We start from the raw sequence: 21892 nt of genomic DNA on the forward strand, positions 1-21892 counted from the left end.
GGAAAGTTAATGTACAACCGCACGCCGGCGTGGCGTAATAATAACCGTACAGGCGCTGGAAACAGCGTCTGAGAAAATGTCTAGTGTAATCAGCTGTTGTTCTTCAGATACATGCAGTACAGGCTGTTTTTCTGCTGGGCTGAGCGCGCTGTCACCCCCAAAGCAACACCAAAAGGTCGTGTGGGGACAAGACAGGTTTTTTAAGGTCGACCACACCAATGGAACTCATTGAGTCGTATTGGTGGGGTCGACCTTTGACCTTAAAAGGGTTTTGTCCCAATAAGCAGTCTCTATAACGGTGTGCTTTTGGGCTTTAGATGTTCAGATAAATATTTTAAAAAATGAGGGGTACTGTACTGTACTGTACTGTACTGTACTGTACTGTACTGTACTGTACTGTACTGTACTGTACTGTACTGTACTCCTCCCTGGCCCCTCGTGCGTGTGTGTGTGCGTGCGTGCAGTCGTACATACAGACATAGGAGCCGCTGAGCGTCACTCAAAAACAGATATTTATTCATTATCACACAAAGGTCAAGGTGTGTGTGTGTGTGTGTGTGTGTGTGTTTGGGGGGGGTCCGCGTTAATTTTACTCGGACCCGTCGGACCCGTCAGGGTCCATTTGGTTCCAATTGTATACTCTCAGAGTTACAGACCCATAAGGGTCCATATCGTTCCAATCCTATAACTATCATTTAAGCAATATTACAGAGAGGGTGTGGTTTAACGTGATTATTGCCACGACAGTGATGCGGTCAGGAACGAGACGGAGTCGAGTTCCACAAGCATCACTGAAGTGGCAATAATCACATTAAACAACACCCTCGAGTGAACAGTTACCCTTAAAACAAAAATATATATATTTAATGACAGATGTAGTCACTACGACCATAAATGTCCACAGAAACTAGCTAGCCCAGCCACCGAGTTTGCTAGCGCTCTGGGAGAACAGAGCAGCTGAATTATTTGTTTTGATTAGGTGGTGAATGGTGCTGGTTTGATCCACGGCTAGAAGGCTGTTTCAACCAATCAGATTGCTTCCTCTTAACGACCTGTTGTAGAATTGGCTGGGGACCCCCTGGAACTCCCTCAAGGACCCCTGGGGGTCCCCGGACCCCACATAGGGAACCTCTGGCCTATACTATAATAAAGTAGTATTGGAGAAGTTATAGTATAGCCTATATATATACTGTAATAAAGTTTGTTGATTATTTCTGACGCAGTAAAATGTCTGTTTTAAAGCTTTGTCATGTGATCCCAGAGACGGAGAGAGGAACCATCAGGATGTTTGTGGAAAGGGTACGCACGCAGACACGCACGCACGCACACACACACACACACACACACACACACACACACACACACACACACACACACACACACACACACACACATGCATGCACACAAGCACGCACGGTCACATGCATGCATGCACGCACGCACGCACACACACATACACGGTCACATGCATGCACACACGCAGTTTCAATGTGTAATGGAACCATGAGGACAGGTCACACACGCTATAATACCCGAGAGAGAGAGAGAAAGAGAGAGAGGGGGGGAGAGAGAGAGAGAGGGGGGGAGAGAGACAGGAGGGGGGTGTGAGAGAGAGAGAGAGAGAGAGAGAGAGAGAGAGAGAGGGGGGGGGAGAGAGAGAGGAGGGGTGTGAGAGAGAGAGAGAGAGAGAGAGAGAGAGAGAGAGAGAGAGAGAGAGGAGGGGGGTGAGAGAGGAGGGGGGGTTAACCATTAACCATTAGACGGATAGATTGAAGGATTGAAGGTCTGCTCTCCAGAGATCGTTTTGTGTGACTGACAAGACGTGTATTCCTTCTAGCCACGTGCGTGCGTGCGTGCGTGCGTCCATTCTACAAATGTCTTCTAAAGCCTAACAGTTTTCTAAACTATGTTGTTAAATCAGTGGTTCTCAAACAAAAAGATAAAATAATGTTAAACTATGTTATCAGTGCCCATACCCGAAGGCGGGGTTGGCAAAAGGGCCTTTCTGTGTGGAGTTTGCATGTTCTCCCCGTGTCCCCTAGGGTAGGTACCCTCACATGTTCTCCCCGTGTCACCTAGGGTAGGTACCCTCACATGTTCTCCCCGTGTCCCCTAGGGTAGGTACCCTCACATGTTCTCCCCGTGTCCCCTAGGGTAGGTACTGTCGTATAATGTCCTGTGGATCTGTACCTTATTTTCCAAATGCAGAATGAACAAAACACACGAGCTCCGATTCCCAGGCCAAGTCCTTCTTTATTCAATCAAGGCATCTCCCATCGTCACATCAGGTTACAAGCATAGCAAAGTCATCTCTTCCCCCTGATAGCAGCACATTCAGGCCCGGGTGACCGTCCTGTGCTCCTCCACTTTTCCAACTCCCCAGCCTCAGAGCACAACCCCAAGTCCTTTTCCATCCACCCCTTTTATCCATCCCCCTCATGCAGTCTGGTGTCACCTTTGTGTGTGTGTGTGTGTGTGTGTGTGTGTGTGTGTGTGTGTGTGTGTGTGTGTGTAAACAGCTAATCAAAAACCCCCCAACTGTGACAGTTCCTGTAGTAGGCCTACTCATAAAAATGCATGAAGACAAACTGTTAAGCCTAGCTTGGAGACACTAAAGATAACATCAGATACAAGATCACTCAAGAATTATCTAGTCAAAGAGTGAAGCCACGAGGCTTCCTGCCTGTGGACAATTGATATGCAAATGGTTTAAGACACTGTGGGGTGGGTGATGACTCACTTCGGTGAGACAAATGGCCATGCAGAAATGTACCATTATGACTAAACAAGTAGATATGAATTATGCTATATGATTCAAATACACGACAGTACCCTCACATGTTCTCCCTGTGTACCCTAGCCTCACATGTTCTCCCCGTGTCCCCTAGGGTAGGTACCCTCACATGTTCTCCCTGTGTCCCCTAGGGTAGGTACCCTCACATGTTCTCCCCGTGTCCCCTAGGGTAGGTACCCTCACATGTTCTCCCTGTGTCCCCAGAGGGTAGGTACCCTCACATGTTCTCCCCGTGTCCCCTAGGGTAGGTACCCTCACATGTTCGTGTCCCCTAGGGTATGGTACCCTCACATGTTCTCCCCGTGTCCCCTAGGGTAGGTACCCTCACAAAAAACATGCAGTAATCCTGGTCACTAAACTGCCTCCCCCTGGCCAGCCGGAGCGCCTGATGGAGGGGAAAGGAACTGGTCGGAATAACGTGTTCCTTCCACGCGCTACGGCCGGCCGGGGAAATCCCCCCCCACCCCCCCTGTCAGGTGAAAAGAAGCAGTTTGGATGTGTCGTGTATTTGAATCATATAGCATAATTCATTATGCTATATGATTCAAATACACGACACATCCCCCCTACTAATAGTCCTCACGACTATTAGTCTAAAATATGAATCATAATTTGGCTCAAAAATGCTTTTCTCCCCAAAATCCCCAAATCTTCAAATTCCCCAAAATGTCTCTCCTAACCCTGAAACCGAATCCCTTTGTAAGATTGTGACCCTCCTCCCCCCTGGGCAATATTCGAAAACTGAAACAGTAAATTAACACAAGAACTCAAAACAAAATGAACAAAATCAAAAGCTATGTTATTTGACATCTGTTAGACAATGACCCTAGTCTTATCTTTCCCTGCGACTGTTTTAGACTCACATACTGTTCTTGACATAAAAGTTCTGATTTGAGAATTCCTCACAGCAAATAAACCTTAAAATATTAAAAGAAAATTGTAAATAGACTTAAACAGAATGATTAAAATGAAACAAAATATATAAATGTTCCCCAACATTCTTTCTCATACAGACAGGCCTGGCCAGGACTTCAGTATTCACTCACGCACAGACACACAAACACCCCTTTGCACCTCTGACCCCCCCCCCCCTTTCCCCCTCAGTTTGTGAGTCACTTTCCCATAATGATGGACAGACGAGTGGTCCTGCGCAGAAACCCTCATCTAAACCCATGACCTGGAAAGCCACCCACAACCCAAGAGCTAAAACAATATTTGTATTACTAATTAGAATATAATTCCTATTTTTAGATTGGATTTCACTGTAATATTTAAGGAAGTTATCTAAAATATTCATCTGATCACTGTTAACCTATTTTTTTTTTTATGACAATGAATAGAACTTATAAAGCAAATCAAACCGTTTTGACATCATTCCTAAACTGAACTACCCCTTTTCCTTAGAAAGTCTTTCTTTCCCTAAACTAAACCTCAAAGATAGGTGACAGATCAAAAGCCGTGCTTTCGACAGCACAGAGAGGGGCGTCTCAGTGTGCAGCTTCGCAGAGTCTCTCGTTGCGGCTTCTGGTCACATTGTCCAGCAAAATGACCATGTGTCCCACAGTTATGGCAGATTCCTTTCATCCGCCAGCGTTGTGTAGCATAGGGCTAACCCACTGATAGGATGACGCTGGTTGTTGACTCTGTGGTTCCCTCATTCTCCATGACAGCAATTGTTGATGATGGTCTGCGCTGTCCTGGGGTTGCTGCAAAATCAGTTTCTCCTCTCGAATCTTTGTCAGCTGTTCTGCTCGTAGCTGACGTTTAAGGTCGACATCTTTGAGTCTTTGTACCTCCTGTTTGTTCCGGACCAGGTTGACGCAGTGAGCAATATGGTCTGTGTAGGTTACCAAAGGCATACTACCAAGGTCCGCAATCTTTGCCAGTTCAGCTTGCATATCTGGGGACAAACCTTTTTCCAGTTTCTTCCGCACAACACTACCCTCCATCCCATTGCGATTTGCAAATTGCGATTTGCTGGATCCTGAAGTCCACCCACTGCTGGTAGAATCTGTCCACATAAGCTTTCGGCTGTTCTGTGGCTTTCAGCGGGTCAATGTTGACGCTATCCGGGTAAACCTTGAGCTGATAAACTTCTCTCAGAGCACGCCAGAATGCACTTCTGTGTGGCACAAACGGATCGCTGTCATTCTCTGCATTGTCGATATATTCTCTGAGATCTGCTCTGGTCAAGAGATCATTAAGAACATACTCATTCTCCAGCTGGATAATCAAAGCTTTCATGTCACCGATAGCCAACTGATTATCCTCGATTCCCAACTGTGGGTCCTTCATCAATGCATGAAACGTCGAAATCCAATTATATGCTCCCCCCTCAAGGGGTGGCAGTTGTTTCGAAACGTATGACAAGTCTGAATGGTACCATGGCGTATATTTCCCTCTCAGCACTGGCAGCTGAGTGACAACTGTCTCACTGTCAGGTGTGGGTATCTCAGTCCTCTTCTGTGGTCTGCATGCAGGGTGCCTGTTCGAAGCCCCCCTGGAGTCTTTCACACGTGTGTGGGAAGGCCTCTCACAATCACTGCTGTCCTGTTCCAAATCCTCCTTCCTCTTCCTCTTACTTCCACTCTGCGTGTTTTTCAGAGTGTCCAGTTCTCGAGCAATTTCACATAACTTCAAGTCAACTTCTTCCCTAGCAATTGTAGCAATACTTTTCACAGAGTTCTGTGCAGTGTCCTTATGCTGGAAGTCTCTCTTCATGCGGGCTTGCGTAGAACTGTCATCCCCAGTGTCAGAATCAATGTTCATGTCTGCGTTGGGGCGGGCTGCCCTTCTGTAGATGTCTTCACCTCCATGTAAACTGTCTCTGTGCCTGTGGCCAGCCTCATCCTGCAGGTCAGTGAGGTCACCCAAATCGAGGATCAGATGCGCCTCTTTCATCAGAATTTCACTCAACTGTGTTTCTATAGCACGCATAGTGTGTCTCTGTGTCCTTAATTCACTGGTCAAGTCCTCTTTCAGGCAACGTACCCGTTCCAGCTCCCTCTTAACAGAGTTTTGAGTGTCGCTAACTACTTCTGGTTTGACCCTAATGCTGGATTCTGGGGTGTTCTTCATTCGTACCCTGGGGGCATGAGTGAACGGGGAAGTGACTGTGGAAGTGACCAACATACTCAGAGTACTTTTAATAAGGGGAAACTCAGTTCCAATGGAATTGGTATTGAGTAATACAGGACTAGGGGGAGTCACGCTATTTGAGGTGCTAGTACTGAGGTCCGTGATGGGAGGACCTCCTCTTGTAGGCATGCTAGCTAGTTGATGTGTAATGATGGTAGAAGTTACAGGTGCATCAGAGATTTCCTGAAGGAATGAAACCGCTCCAAAAAAAGCATTTAGACGAGATAACGGACTTGAGGGGTGCCGAGCATTGCCGGGTTGAACGGACTTTACGGGAGCTGGGGTTGGCTTGGAGTCTGCCGTTTCCCGGGAAAGTTGTCTGATGGGTAGAATATAATACTCCAGTACTGGCTGCATGATTGTGGAGTACCGGGGCCTGGAAGTGGACCGGGACTGGACAGCAATAGAACTAGTTATTGTACCTTTGTGGCCGACGCCTTTCTCGGACTGGTCTGGGGTCTCTGGGGAGAGCAGTCTGTGGTTCTCTCCCCTGGACTGGATCCCCAGCGGGTTCAGCCATGCTGATGTCGGGGCCGTTGCCGTCGGCGTGGGGGGTTGGAGGGATGAAGTCGGTGTTGAGGTTGTTGAACCGGCCGCTGGGGTCATAGTTGGTGCCCTCCAGGTCTGCTGGAGGAAGGTGAGGCTGACCCATATCATCCTCAGCACGATCATCTGCATCCTGAGAGCGGGGTGGGAGTGGTGGTCCTCTCTGCCGGATGATGAGGTCCTGATCGTCGTCCGCTGGTGCCTTCACACAGTGGTTTAGATGATACCACGTGGATGACCCCTCGACCTGCAGTGCTGTGCCTGTGCACCGGGTAACTAGGAATGGTCCGGATCGGCGCCCATGGAACCACTTCCTGCGGAAAAATTTTATGTACACCCTGTCCCCCGGTAAGATCGTATTTGACGGGGTGCGCGCAGCTTCCTCTCTCTCCTCTTGTTCCTGTTTGGTACAAACATAAGAATATATGCTTCTATGCAACTTTGACATATATTTTACATATGCCTTCACACCCTCCTCCAATATTGAGAGGCTCGGACCCTTCCCCCCAACATGAATGCCAGGGGTAATCATCCGTCTGCCCATTGCAAGTTCATGCGGTGTCAGGTGCAGGTGTCGAATTTCACTCGACCTGCAAGCCATCAATGCCAGGGGTAGGCCTTCTATCCAGTTCAGACCTGTATGCTCACAAATTTTAGTAAGTCGATTCTTCAGGACGCCATTCATCGACTCCACCATGCCTTGGGACTGGGCATGGTATATGGCTCCTAAACGTTGTTTAATACACAGTTTCTGCAAAATCAATTTCACCGTTTTGTCAACAAATTCTTTCCCATTGTCTGACGAAATCCGAAGCGGTAAGCCGAAGCGAGGAAACACTTCTCTGCATAAAAAATTTGCGACTGATTGGGCGTCTTTTCTTTTGGTGGGCGTCGCTTCCACCCACCTTGAAAACCTATCAACCACCACAAGAAGATATCGTTTGCCTGAAATAGGTTTGATCATATCTACATAATCTATGACCAGTTCTTGCATTGGGCCTTTTGGCGTGGGAATGTACCCTGGTGTAGTTAACACCCCTCTCCTCACATTGTTGGTCAAGCAAATTGTGCATCGACCCACAATATGATCAATCTGCAGAAAGTCCACCTCAGTTTGTGCTGAGTTGTCGCTGTGACCCACAATGTCAACGCACTGGTTGTCTGTGCTGCAATCAGCGGACACCTTCTCCTCAGGCAGTACTGACACAGACGATGATGCGGAGTCGGGCAATTTCCTGCTCATCTCCTCACTGACAGGCCTCCGGCTAGCATTATATGCTGCGACAATCTGTGGACCTATTCTCACTTTTTCTTTCAATCTTCTTTTCCGACCCTCTTCACAAAACAAGTCTAAAACGAATAGTTCTTCTTCCCTTTGCCTCTCTCTCTCTTTCGTCATCTGATCTGCTTTATGTGCCCACACCTGTGCCTTTATAGATGCAAGGTCTTCTACCTCGAAAGAGCCTTGTTTTGGCCATGGCCTGTCAATCCGAGGCCAACGCTTATGCCATTTTCCCGAAATGCTGGAAATATTCTTAGATGGGTATTTCTTGTGCACAATTTGCACTGGAGTATGCTTTGTGGCCATAGCTACTAAATTGTAGATAATCTCACTAACTGTCACTCATGCATGTCCCCACTCATCTCACACAGTCACAGACACGCATACTCAGTCATTTGCATACTGTCCCCACAGAATGAGTAGATAGTCAACACTCACAACACTCACAACACTCACAACACACAACACTTTCTCGTACCCATTCACACAGAAAAGTGTAAAATAAAGAAATTAGATAGACAAACTATATAGTCTGTAATTTAAAAAGGAAATATAGAAATGCCTCTATTTTCTTTCTAAACGGACTTAGGGAAAATACCCCCCTTGATCCCTTCAGTGACCTGACACCCCTAGCTCATTTACATCTATGCAACAGTGCCAGCGGTTTCGTCCTAAGGTCAACTCATTTATATGCAGACTATATATTATGACTAATAAGAAAATCCTGTAGGCTTAATAATCCAAATTAACCTATACCTAATTTTACAAAAGATATGAAATGTCCTAAATGTGATATGTGAGAAATGTATTCTCATACTAAACTCAAAATTTAGATTTGACCCCAAACTTAAAGCCAATTTATTTTTAAAACCTGAATTAAACCCCCAATTTAATATCAATATTACTCCCCCCTCTGAAACTTGTTGCACATGTTTCAGAAATATTTAAAATAAACCAAATAACGGTTTACAAGAAGCCAGCCCAAATTTAAGTCACTCAAGTAAAAAAATAAAATCCCCACCCCAGCCCTCACTCCTGAGACAAAGGAAAGCCTCAAAACCAGGAGAGCAACGCGAAACCTGCATGAACAAATGCCAAATCACCCCCAAAAAAATGGTAAGTCACTGAAAAGCAACAATTTAAACAGCCAAGATAACCAAAACTACCAGTGACCGCACAATTAAAAATAGCAACAAAAGACTTAATTGAGAACTATTTGGCATTCAATCACAGCTTACAACGATGATCTACCAGCACTAACACATATGAACACAGACAGCCGCTCACTCATACCACGCACACACGCTCAATCCCTAAACTTCTTAACACAGTGAACACCTATCTACACTATGGTCCTAACGCTTACGAATTCTTGTCAGTCCTTGGGTTTCAGAACTCCTTCCAAAAAATAAAAATCAAGGTAAAATCCACAGAAACTCCGCAGGTCCGTTTTTATTGTGCCGCAGATTTTCTCCACGCCATCAAAACCACGCCGGGCGCCACTTTGTCGTATAATGTCCTGTGGATCTGTACCTTATTTTCCAAATGCAGAATGAACAAAACACACGAGCTCCGATTCCCAGGCCAAGTCCTTCTTTATTCAATCAAGGCATCTCCCATCGTCACATCAGGTTACAAGCATAGCAAAGTCATCTCTTCCCCCTGATAGCAGCACATTCAGGCCCGGGTGACCGTCCTGTGCTCCTCCACTTTTCCAACTCCCCAGCCTCAGAGCACAACCCCAAGTCCTTTTCCATCCACCCCTTTTATCCATCCCCCTCATGCAGTCTGGTGTCACCTTTTGTGTGTGTGTGTGTGTGTGTGTGTGTGTGTGTGTGTGTGTGTGTGTGTAAACAGCTAATCAAAAACCCCCCAACTGTGACAGTTCCTGTAGTAGGCCTACTCATAAAAATGCATGAAGACAAACTGTTAAGCCTAGCTTGGAGACACTAAAGATAACATCAGATACAAGATCACTCAAGAATTATCTAGTCAAAGAGTGAAGCCACGAGGCTTCCTGCCTGTGGACAATTGATATGCAAATGGTTTAAGACACTGTGGGGTGGGTGATGACTCACTTCGGTGAGACAAATGGCCATGCAGAAATGTACCATTATGACTAAACAAGTAGATATGAATTATGCTATATGATTCAAATACACGACAGTACCCTCACATGTTCTCCCTGTGTACCCTAGCCTCACATGTTCTCCCCGTGTCCCCTAGGGTAGGTACCCTCACATGTTCTCCCTGTGTCCCCTAGGGTAGGTACCCTCACATGTTCTCCCCGTGTCCCCTAGGGTAGGTACCCTCACATGTTCTCCCTGTGTCCCCAGAGGGTAGGTACCCTCACATGTTCTCCCCGTGTCCCCTAGGGTAGGTACCCTCACATGTTCGTGTCCCCTAGGGTATGGTACCCTCACATGTTCTCCCCGTGTCCCCTAGGGTAGGTACCCTCACAAAAAACATGCAGTAATCCTGGTCACTAAACTGCCTCCCCCTGGCCAGCCGGAGCGCCTGATGGAGGGGAAAGGAACTGGTCGGAATAACGTGTTCCTTCCACGCGCTACGGCCGGCCGGGGAAATCCCCCCCCACCCCCCCTGTCAGGTGAAAAGAAGCAGTTTGGACTCCTCATGCATAGAAGGAGGCATGAGGTCAGTCCGCTGCCCCCCCAGGTTGGCAGAGGAAGTGTAGCGCCCAGGATTACATTATATAATTGGCACTGGGTGAAAAAAACTGGGTTGCAAAATTGTGGGATAAAAATGAAGGCGGTTGATCATGTTTGTGGAATTGAAATGCTGTGGAATTGTAAACAGCTGAAACCAATATTATATCAGTATTCTGACATCAACCTGAGGGCCACATTAAGTGAAGGTGCTGGCGCCACATGCGGCCCCCGGGCCACACAGCTGCCCACCCCTGGTTGAGACGCAAACAGCCCTTTTCCCTGAACCTCCACGACGAGACTTTCACCATCCTCGATCAGCTCTCCTCAGAGTCGGCCCCTTCTGTACAAACAGGGACGTTTTGCATCGTGCAGGGCTCCTTACACATCCATACTCGGTTAACCATGTAGGCCTGGGAAAAAAAAGGCTTCTGAAAGAATATATATTCAAAGATTTGCGCCGCATTTTCACGATATCTCAAAAATAGCAGACCTATACAAGCAGACCAACAACTGTGAGGTCGTCTGAAAGCTGCGGTTCCGACGACGATATGGCAGCTCCGAACTCGTCCGAGAGGAGAGTGTGTTGGGCGGCCAGGGACGAGCTGTGGAGGTGTCTGGACGAGAACATGGAGCAGGACCACCGGACTAATGCTCCTTCTGCTGCCTGCGAGAAGCTCCAGGAGAACATGGAGGACCACCAGACTAATGCTCCTTCTGCTGCATGCGAGAAGCTCAAGGAGAACATGGAGGACCACCGCACTAATGCTCCTTCTTCTGCCTGCGAGAAGCTTCAGAAGAACATGGAGGACCACCAGACTAATGCTCCTTCTTCTGCCTGCGAGAAGGTCCAGAAGAGCATGGAGGATCACCAGACTAATGCTCCTTCTGCTGCCTGCGAGAAGCTCCAAAAGAACATGGAGGACCACCGGACCGCCGCTGCTGCTGCCTGCGAGAAGGTCCAGAAGAACATGGAGGACTACCAGACTAATGCTCCTTCTGCTGCCTGCGAGAAGCTCCAGAAGAACATGGAGGACCACCGGACTAATGCTCCTTCTTCTGCCTGCGAGAAGCTCCAGGAGAACATGGAGGACCACCAGACTAATGCTCCTTCTGCTGCCTACGAGAAGCTCCAGGAGAACATGGAGGACCACCGGACCGCCGCTGCTGCTTCTCCCTGCGAGAAGTTCCAGAAGAAGTTTGAGGCCAGCTGTTCCGCGCAGTGGGTGAAATACTTTGCCAAGAGAAGAGACTTCTTAAAATACAAGGAGTGGACGCTGGCGGAGGGATTCACGCCTGCAGAAGGTCCAAAGGAGGTATTCACGCCTGCAGAAGGTCCAAAGGAGGGATTCACGCCTGCAGAAGGTCCAAAGGAGAGATTCACGCCTGCAGAAGGTCCAAAGGAGAGATTCACGCCTGCAGAAGGTCCAAAGGAGAGATTCACGCCTGCAGAAGGTCCAAAGGAGAGATTCACGCCTGCAGAATGTCCAAAGGAGAGATTCACGCCTGCAGAAGGTCCAAAGGAGGTATTCACGCCTGCAGAAGGTCCAAAGGAGGTATTCACGCCTGCAGAAGGTCCAAAGAAGGTATTCACGCCTGCAGAAGGTCCAAAGGAGGGATTCACGCCTGCAGAAGGTCCAAAGGAGAGATTCACGCCTGCAGAAGGTCCAAAGGAGAGATTCACGCCTGCAGAAGGTCCAAAGGAGAGATTCACGCCTGCAGAAGGTCCAAAGGAGAGATTCACGCCTGCAGAAGGTCCAAAGGAGAGATTCACGCCTGCAGAAGGTCCAAAGGAGGTATTCACGCCTGCAGAAGGTCCAAAGGAGGGATTCACGCCTGCAGAAGGTCCAAAGGAGGGATTCACGCCTGCAGAAGGTCCAAAGGAGAGATTCACGCCTGCAGAAGGTCCAAAGGAGAGATTCACGCCTGCAGAAGGTCCAAAGGAGAGATTCACGCCTGCAGAAGGTCCAAAGGAGAGATTCACGCCTGCAGAAGGTCCAAAGGAGAGATTCACGCCTGCAGAAGGTCCAAAGGAGAGATTCACGCCTGCAGAAGATCCAAAGGAGAGATTCACGCCTGCAGAAGGTCCAAAGGAGAGATTCACGCCTGCAGAAGGTCCAAAGGAGAGATTCACGCCTGCAGAAGGTCCAAAGGACTCACCGTCGTCATAGGCCTGCAGAGAATTTCTCAAAGTGGGGTCTGCAGTATAGCTCTGGTCCATAGCTCTAATGTTCTGGTCCATAGCTCTGATGCTCTGGTCAGAATTTTGGTCAGAATTTATTGAAATGATAGCCCCTTGAGATGCAGCATCTCATTTTAGAGGGGGTCCCGTATACAGTGAAAAACATTACATACAGTACAGTGCAGTTACACAAATAGACAGTGTATAAAAAGCGTATAAAAAGCCCCCCGCTATAGCAAGAAACTGACAGAAGGGGGCGCTAAAAGAGGGGAAGACAAGTCATGGGGATGAAACAAAATTAGACACTGTATTTTGCGTGTCTTAAGTACCAGGTCTTATTCCATAACTTGAGTAAACTAAAGACCTGGATGCGTGATCAATGCCATTTGGCTATTCTGAGTGGCCAAAGAGCATTGATCACGCCTCTAGGTCTTTAGTTTACTCAAGTAAGGGAATAAGACCTGGTACTTAAGACACGCAAAATACATGTCTACAGTATCTCGTGTAAAATGTTGATTTTGTTCTCCACAGGGTAGTGCATGAGAGATGATAGGTCACATGGGGTCAGTTTAAATAGCTATATGGTTTATCTTCAAAGGAGCGCCAATTGGCAATCTGCCCGCATGAGACTTGTTGAGATATTGTTTGTGCATTTGGAAATTCAGGCTCAAGGCATGCAGGCGCTATAGGCTGGAGGAAAGGCCTGCAGCCTATAAGGGACCTTCTCTGGGGAGAATTGATTGATTGCCCCTTTTTATTGGCAAAAAAGAATGTATACACACAGTACAGTATACATGAATACGTATATTTGCACATTATATGTGTCAAAAGGCAAAAAACACATTTCCATTTATTTCTTTATGTTGCAGCCCTTTGAGTGCAGTGTTGTTTTAGTCATAGTCTCTTGAATTGTTTTAATTTAGTTTTAGTCACATTTTAGTCACCCCGGAATGTTTTAGTGTTAGTCTAGTTTTAGTTGACTAAATATCAAAAGATCCCTCCCTAATGACTGTTTTTTTTTACTTGCTGAAAATAGACGATCTACAAGCCCACAACGCGTCGCAGCGCACCGCGTTGTGAGTTTGTAGATTGTCTATTTTCAGCATGCAACAAATTGAAAAATGACTTATACTGGATCTTTTGTCCACTAGTCCCTTCCTAACATTTTAGTGTTTGTATTTGTTTATTGTTTATTGTTTATAAGGATCCCCATTAGCTTTTGCCGTGACAAAAGCTATAGTCTTCCTGGGGTCCCCAGACAAACATTTAACATTTAACAAAGGCAATACTTACAGTTGTTTACAAACACTATAACTCAAAATAAAACATAGTAAAATAAAATATAAAATAAGAAATTAAAAACAAAGAAAAACATAGCAAAAATCACTTTCAACAAATTATACATTCGAATTATTATTTTCCCAGGGTTACTGCAGTATGGTTTACATAAGGTGTTCTTTGTTTGTTGATGAAATTGTCAGCATATTTACGGTAGTCTTAGTTTTAGTCGTCATAGCTTACTTTTCATTTAGTTTCCATTTAGTTTTCTTCAGTGAAAAAAGGTAGTCGACGAATATTTTTCGTCTTAGTTTTAGTTGACGAAATCAACACTGTTTGAGTGCAAACGTCGGAGTGTTGGGGGAGGGTAGCAGAGACATAAACATAAAATCATTAACAAATGTAATGTACGAGACAATTAAAATAGCAAAACCATAACGTCATGGGTACTCCTGTAGGCCTACTATGGAACCTGTTAACTCAACTATGGTTATTTAGGCCCATTTAGCCAACTCTTCACGGAGGACTTGAGGTTAACTAAATTACCCATTAAAGCCGGGAGAGCATCTGTGTCATTTTAGATTTCATATACTGTAGCAACACAGAAAACTCTCTAGAAGGCCTTTTGTTTCTGTCGGGCCTCTCGTCTACATATTCTAATTCAGTTTTTTGTAAATGAATGCCCTACTATAAGCCTATACTTGATCATACTGTACCACAGCGACGACGTCGCACAAAGCCTTTTATAGCTTGTCGATTCGCTTGCTTTTTAATTTGAATCCTGGAGAGTAACAGCTTTGGACATATGAGGTTTTTGCACCCCATGGTTTGTTGCGTCAGGCCGAGGCTCGCAGGAGCAGAAAACCAAACCCTTTTCTATTTTCCTGTATCATTAATTCTCACCAGTGCAGGTTCTGTTCTGTTACATTTACAGTACAAGTACTGTACTTTTGTTTTGTTTCTTTTTACTTTTAAAATGAAGTTCATTCCACAGTGTGGGTGCTACAACAGAAAATGACCTATCCCCCCGGGATTTCAGCTTTGATTTAGGTGCAAACCCATTTACAGACTTAAAAGCAAACATTACAATCTTAAACTGGATCCTGTAGCGCACAGGAAGCCAGTGTAGGGAGGCAAGGATGCGGGGAGATGTGGTCATACTTCCGTGTCCCTGTTAAGAGGCGAGCGGCCGCGTGTTGGCTATCACCAACATACGTACAGTGCATTACAGTAGTCAAGTCGGGTTGAAATAAAAGCATGTATGAGACGTTCAAAATCATTAAAAGTTACAGCAGACTTGACTTTCGCTAAAAGCTGAAAAAAAACTGCAGATTTTACCACAGAATTGATCTACTTGTAACAGACTATTTCTATAGGATACAGTATTGATGCTTTTACTTATTAGGTAAAACATGTGAGTATACTTCTTCCATCACTCTCCAGGTGTACCTGGTCCAGTAGGCCTTTTCCTGCGTGCGTGCTTGCGTGCGTGCGTGCGTGCGTGCGTGTGTGTGTGTGCGTGCGTGCGTGCCAGGGGGGCAGTCAGACAGATATTTCGTGAAGCCACTAAGAAAATCGGGACTTCCTGAAAGTTCATATAATGGCCTGTTGTGGCGCTGTCATTGGGCCCAAAAGAACCCCATAGCTCCATAGAGTACCATGTATTTGGGCCCAACTTCACCTAGACCTTAATAAACATGGCCATGAATACTTTCTGCTTCCAGTCACTATAGTTTAAAGTCTCATTTATCATGTCATAATATTCTTTTTGGAAAATTATGGTCCCATTTATTTAAAAAATTACCATAAAGTCGAGTATGTTCTGAGGGGCGTGGCTACCGTTACAGTCTATATGATCGGGATTCCCCACCCACTCGAGTCAAAATAAAAACCAACGGAGAAGAAGGGGGGGGGAGTCCTGCCTCATTTCTCTGGCCAGCTGGGCCAGAACGGATCTACAAAGATGGCGACTTACAGTTCAAGGACTGACAGGCTTCATCTTACGTCCATATAAGACCCGGAGAACGCTTTGTCCATATTTTTTATCTATTGTCTATGGTGCGTGCGTGCGTGTCTCTCAACAAAATGATACCCCTCACATAGTATCTTTTTGGACAGCTTCTTCAGCGGAGGTACTTGGTGGTGCCAGTGGGACATTAATCAAAGATCCATGCATGTCAGCATTAATGTGAGCTAGCTATTATGTCACATACTGTATACTGCAGTATAGCGTTGGATTGGAATATTGCTCTGAAGCCACACAGGCAGAAGCAGCGACGAGCTCTCTTGAATTTTAATCCATTTTGGGACGGGAACCCATTTTGGTGTCAGCATTATGTTATGCTTTATAGCTATTGAAAAATAGCAGATCTACAAGCTCATAGCGCGCCACTCGGTGGTGCGCTACGAGCTTGTAGGTCTGTTTTTTTTTGGAAAAATGACTGACATAGAAACATAGCTTTTTCAGAAAACTGGTCAGGATGTAGAAGACATTTTTAGAATCTGACCTGCAGGTCAGAATGAAAACTGTCAGGATGTAGAAGACATTTTTTTAGAATCTGACCTCAGGTCAGAATGGGTTAAGCTGGACCCAACGAAAGGAAAGGCGGAAAAACACATTGAAAATGTTTAACTGCCACCATTTATTAACACATTTCTGGCTTATGAATGACTCCCATCATATAAAATCCAACCGTGAGCTGTTTCTGAAGGAATTCTCCGCCATTAACGCTTTTTTAATGATATAAAACGGTAACCAAATTTTTTTCATTATTTTTATAATACGCACGCACGCACTCACGCACGCACGCACGCACACACGCACGCACGCACGCACACACGCAGGAAAAGGCCTACTGGACCAGGCACACCTGGAGAGTGATGGAAGAAGTATACTCACATGTTTGACCTAATAAGTAAAAGCATCAATACTGTATCCTATAGAAATAGTCTGTTATACAAGTAGATCAATTCTGTGGTAAGATCCAGTTTGTATCGTTTTTATCAGCTTTTAGCGAAAGTCAAGCCTGCTGTAACTTTTAATGATTTTGAACGTCTCATACATGCTTTTATTTAGCATAATATTACACAGGGAAAAACGTGGATTTAACGCATTATGTATCGCGCCTTTATTCTGAAGAATTTCGAGGGAGGGCAGAATCCGTTTTACCGGCCCGGCCTGCCGGCCGGTCCTTAAAAGGGCCGGCCGGTCCTTAAAAGGGCCGGCCCGTCCTTAAAAGGGCCGGCCGGTCAAAGGGCCGGCCGGTCCTTAAAAGGGCCGGCCGGTCCTTAAAAGGGCCGGCCGGTCGTTTTAAGGGTCGGCCCTTTTTGTAACTCTGTCATTTCTCAACCGTTTTGGATGGGGTTGGTCTCATTTGAATCGTGCCGCCCCCCCCGGGGGCATCCTTGGGGGTCTCAAAGTTGGGGGACCCCCCGGGACCCCCAGGGACCCCCAAATGGTAACTCTGTCATTTCTCTACCGTTTTGGATGGGGGTGGTCTCATTTGAATCGTGTCGCCCCCCCGGGGGCATCCTTGGGGTCTCAAAGTTGGGGGACCCCCCGGGACCCCCAAGGACCCCCAAATGGTAACTCTGTCATTTCTCTACCGTTTTGGATGGGGGTGGTCTCATTTGAATCGTGCCGCCCCCCCGGGGGCATCCTTGGGGGTCTCAAAGTTGGGGGACCCCCAGGGACCCCCAAATGGTAACTCTGTCATTTCTCTACCGTTTTGGATGGGGGTGGTCTCATTTGAATCGTGTTGCGTTCCCGGGGGCGTCTTTGGGGGTCTCAAGGTTCGGGGACCCCCCGGGGACCCCCAGGGACCCCCAAATGGTAACTCTGTCATTTCTCTACCGTTTTGGATGGGGGTGGTCTCATTTGAATCGTGCCGCCCCCCCGGGGGCATCCTTGGGGGTCTCAAAGTTGGGGGACCCCCCGGGACCCCCAGGGACCCCAAATGCTAACTCTGTCATTTCTCTACCGTTTTGGATGGGGGTGGTCTCATTTGAATCGTGCCCCCCCTTCCGGGGGCATCCTTGGGGGTCTCAAAGTTGGGGGACCCCCCGGGACCCCCAGGGACCCCCAAATGGTAACTCTGTCATTTCTCTACCGTTTTGGATGGGGGTGGTCTCATTTGAATCGTGTCGCGTCCCCGGGGGAGTCTTTGGGGGTCTCAAGGTTGGGGGGCCCCCAGGGACCCCCTGGGACCCCCAAATGGTAACTCTGTCATTTCTCAACCGTTTTGGATGGGGGTGGTCTCATTTGAATCGTGTCGCGTCCCCGGGGGTGTCTTTGGGGGTCTCAAGTTTGGGGGGCCCCCAGGGACCCCCAAATGGTAACTCTGTCATTTCTCAACCGTTTTGGATGGGGGTGGTCTCATTTGAATCGTGTTGCGTCCCCGGGGGTGTCTTTGGGGGTCTCAAAGTGCGGGGACCCCCCCATGGTAACTATCAATTCTCAACTGTTTTGGACAGGGGTTGGTTGGAATCGTGTTGCCTCTATGGGCGCATTATCGGGGGGAGGTTCGGGGACCCCCACATGGTAAATCTTGACATTGTCATGATAGATATTTATTTATGGGAGGGAGACAGAGAGAACAATTTGCATATTATTCTTACTATAGCTCTCTCACACACACACTTTTCAGTAATGGACATTTAACCAATCTATTTCCCTCTGACAAGGCTCGCCGTTACCCGAAAAAACTGTGCAATTAATTACTCAATTACTGTGCAATAAACAGTCAAGCCACAACGAAAATGTATTTTGTTGCTTTTATATAAAACTGGTTTTATATAAAACCAGGCAGTGCCAGTGGCTACGGATCCAAGTAGGAAAAGAGATAAAATAATAATAATAATAAATATGATGAAGTATAAATATAAATAATAATAATAATAATAATAATAATAATAATAATAAATACAATAAAGTATATATATAAATATAAATAATAATAATAATAGTAATAGTAATAATAATAATAATAATAATAATAATAATAATAATAATAATAATATTAAATACAATGAAGTATAAATATTATTATTATTAATAATAATAATAATAAATACGATGAAGCACGCACGCACACACACTGTATACGCACACACTGTCTGTCTGTCTGCCTGCCAGCCTGCCTGTCAATCTATCTGTCTGTCTGTTTGTCTGTCTATTTCCCTCTGACAAGGCTCGCCGTTACCCGACAAAACTGTGCAATTAATTACTCAATTACTGTGCAATAAACAGTCAAGCCACAACGAAAATGTATTTTGTTGCTTTTATATAAACCTGGTTTTATATAAAACCAGGCAGTGCCAGTGGCTACGGATCCAAGTAGGAAAAGAGATAAAATAATAATAATAATAAATATGATGAAGTATAAATATAAATAATAATAATAATAATAATAATAATAATAATAATAAATACAATAAAGTATAAATATAAATATAAATAATAATAGTAATAGTAATAGTAATAGTAATAATAATAATAATAATAATAATAATATTAAATACAATGAAGTATAAATATTATTATTATTAATAATAATAATAATAAATACGATGAAGCACGCACACACACTGTATACGCACACACTGTCTGTCTGTCTGCCTGCCTGCCTGTCAATCTATCTGTCTGTTTGTCTGTCTATTTTTTTTAAATATAACATACAATAATGATACAGTCTAAAATGTAGCTATTGTGTCCATACACAATATAGGCTAAAAAAGAACATTTAAAAAAAAAAGTTTGCCATTAATGCACTTTAGCTGTTATCAATGTTCTCTAGTTCTCTAGTTCCCATTGATGTTAGACAGAAATGAACAATGTTATCTCAACCATGTGTTTATATTCAAGTGTATGGAATATGCATTCAACAGGGTACTGTAGATGTGCGCATGCGCGAAGAGCGAAGACCCGTTTTTTTATTTTATTTTTTAAAACATTACAATTATGCATGAGATAAAAGAAAGTATTTCATACATTCATTCATTAGCAACTACATTGGCGAATCAATTCATATCAAATTCACATAATAATATTAAGACAATGACAATTTCTTGAACGCAATGTAATTCAAAACATGTCACATTACATTTCATTTCAAACACATTTTACATAATGAAGCATACAGCACAAGTGAAACATCTTGTCATATTTGAAAAAAAGAATGTTTCAAAAAATAATCCACATTTTTTCAAAACATTTCAGCAGTTTTAGGACTCCCTGTCACGAGTTGGCGGCCTCCCTGAAAAATCACAACGTCCGATGCGCCCTGTATAATTAATAATAATAATAACTGTATAATTCATCATAGAAAATTATGAATAAATATTAACACAATTTTGCCTTGACATTTAGTCTAAATTAACTTTAAGAGGATTTGATTTTTAAAATGCTGTTATACAAATTAAATGCATCATGATTAAAAAAATGACAATTTGAATTGAATGTCAATAAATCCATTACAATGAAAATGATGAGTGAGTAAGTGCAACAAGCTAACCCCCACGTCCAAAAAAGTAGATAAATGACAGAGTTACAATTTGGGGGTCCCTGAGACCTTGAGACCCCCAAAGACGCCCCTGGGGGGGCGAGACGATTCAAATGAGACCACGCCCGTCCAAAACGGTAGAGAAATGACATAGTTACCATTTGGGGGTCCCCGGGGGCCCCCCAACCTTGAGACCCCCAAAGACGCCCCCGGGGACGCGACACGATTCAAATGAGACCACCCCCGTCCAAAACGGTAGAGAAATGACAGTTACCATTTGGGGGTCCCTGGGGGTCCCTGGGGGCCCCCCAACCTTGAGACCCCCAAAGACTCCCCCGGGGACGCGACACGATTCAAATGAGACCACCCCCATCCAAAACGGTTGAGAAATGACAGAGTTACCATTTGGGGGTCCCTGGGGGTCCCTGGGGGCCCCCCAACCTTGAGACCCCCAAAGACTCCCCCGGGGACGCGACACGATTCAAATGAGACCACCCCCATCCAAAACGGTAGAGAAATGACAGAGTTACCATTTGGGGGTCCCTGGGGGTCCCCCAACTTTGAGACCCCCAAGGATGCCCCCGGGGGGGCGGCACGATTCAAATGAGACCACCCCCATCCAAAACGGTAGAGAAATGACAGAGTTACCATTTGGGGGTCCCTGGGGGTCCCGGGGGGTCCCCCAACTTTGAGACCCCCAAGGATGCCCCCGGGGGGGCGGCACGATTCAAATGAGACCACCCCCATCCAAAACGGTTGAGAAATGACAGAGTTACAAAAAAAAAAAAAATCCGCCGGCCCTTTTTAGGACCGGCCGGCCCTTTTAGGACCGGCCGGCCCTTTTTAGGACCGGCCGGCCCTTTTAAGGACCGGCCGGCCCTTTTAAGGACCGGCCGGCCCTGTTTACCGGCCGGTAGGCCGGGACGGTAAAACGGATTCTGCCCTTGCTGAGAATTTCCCTGGCAGTATAAGATGGTGAAGCTATACTGTAAATGTTGATTTTTCCATACGGGTGTGGTTTATCCGCATTTATCTCACGTACAGTATCGCCAACAAGGCTTCTTTGCTACATTCATTGTCAAGTGTGCAGGGCAAGAGGGTAGGACCCAAGAGCAGACAGCAAGGCTGAGGCAGAAGATCTCAAATGCAAGACATTTATTGACAAAAAGTTCAGGAACAGAACACACCGAGACATACAAATAATAATCCGACAAGGAACTGACAGAACAGGGGAGTATATAAAGCTAAATTCCAATACCCAAAATCTCGGGCACTCGCTCACTCCCACTCGGTCACTCGGGGTCATTCCAGCGTGACCCGGAAATGGTTAACGTTCCGATTGTTAAAGTGCTCCATCGAGGAGGAGAGGAGAGTCGAGTGGAGGAGCCGAGTGGGCTCGAGGAGACCGCATATAGCGAGTGTACATCGGGTGCAGGCTCGGTGGGGTATTTCGTCTCCTCGCAGCGGATTTCCGCATCACGTTTACACGTTTTTCCTTCTCCAGTG

At 45.8% G+C, this 21892-nt stretch overlaps 1 protein-coding gene across 1 annotated transcript in view; it reads left to right on the forward strand.

Moving 5' to 3' along the window:
* LOC308321915 (apolipoprotein(a)-like) overlaps positions 1-21892 on the forward strand; it is a gene marked incomplete at its 3' end in the record, with an annotated part of 666829 nt that overhangs the window by 469497 nt on the left and 175440 nt on the right. The window lies entirely within an intron of this gene.

This window comes from Protomyctophum bolini, assembly GCF_963924005.1.
Source record: "Protomyctophum bolini genome assembly, chromosome: 9".
Lineage (NCBI taxonomy): Eukaryota > Metazoa > Chordata > Actinopteri > Myctophiformes > Myctophidae > Protomyctophum > Protomyctophum bolini.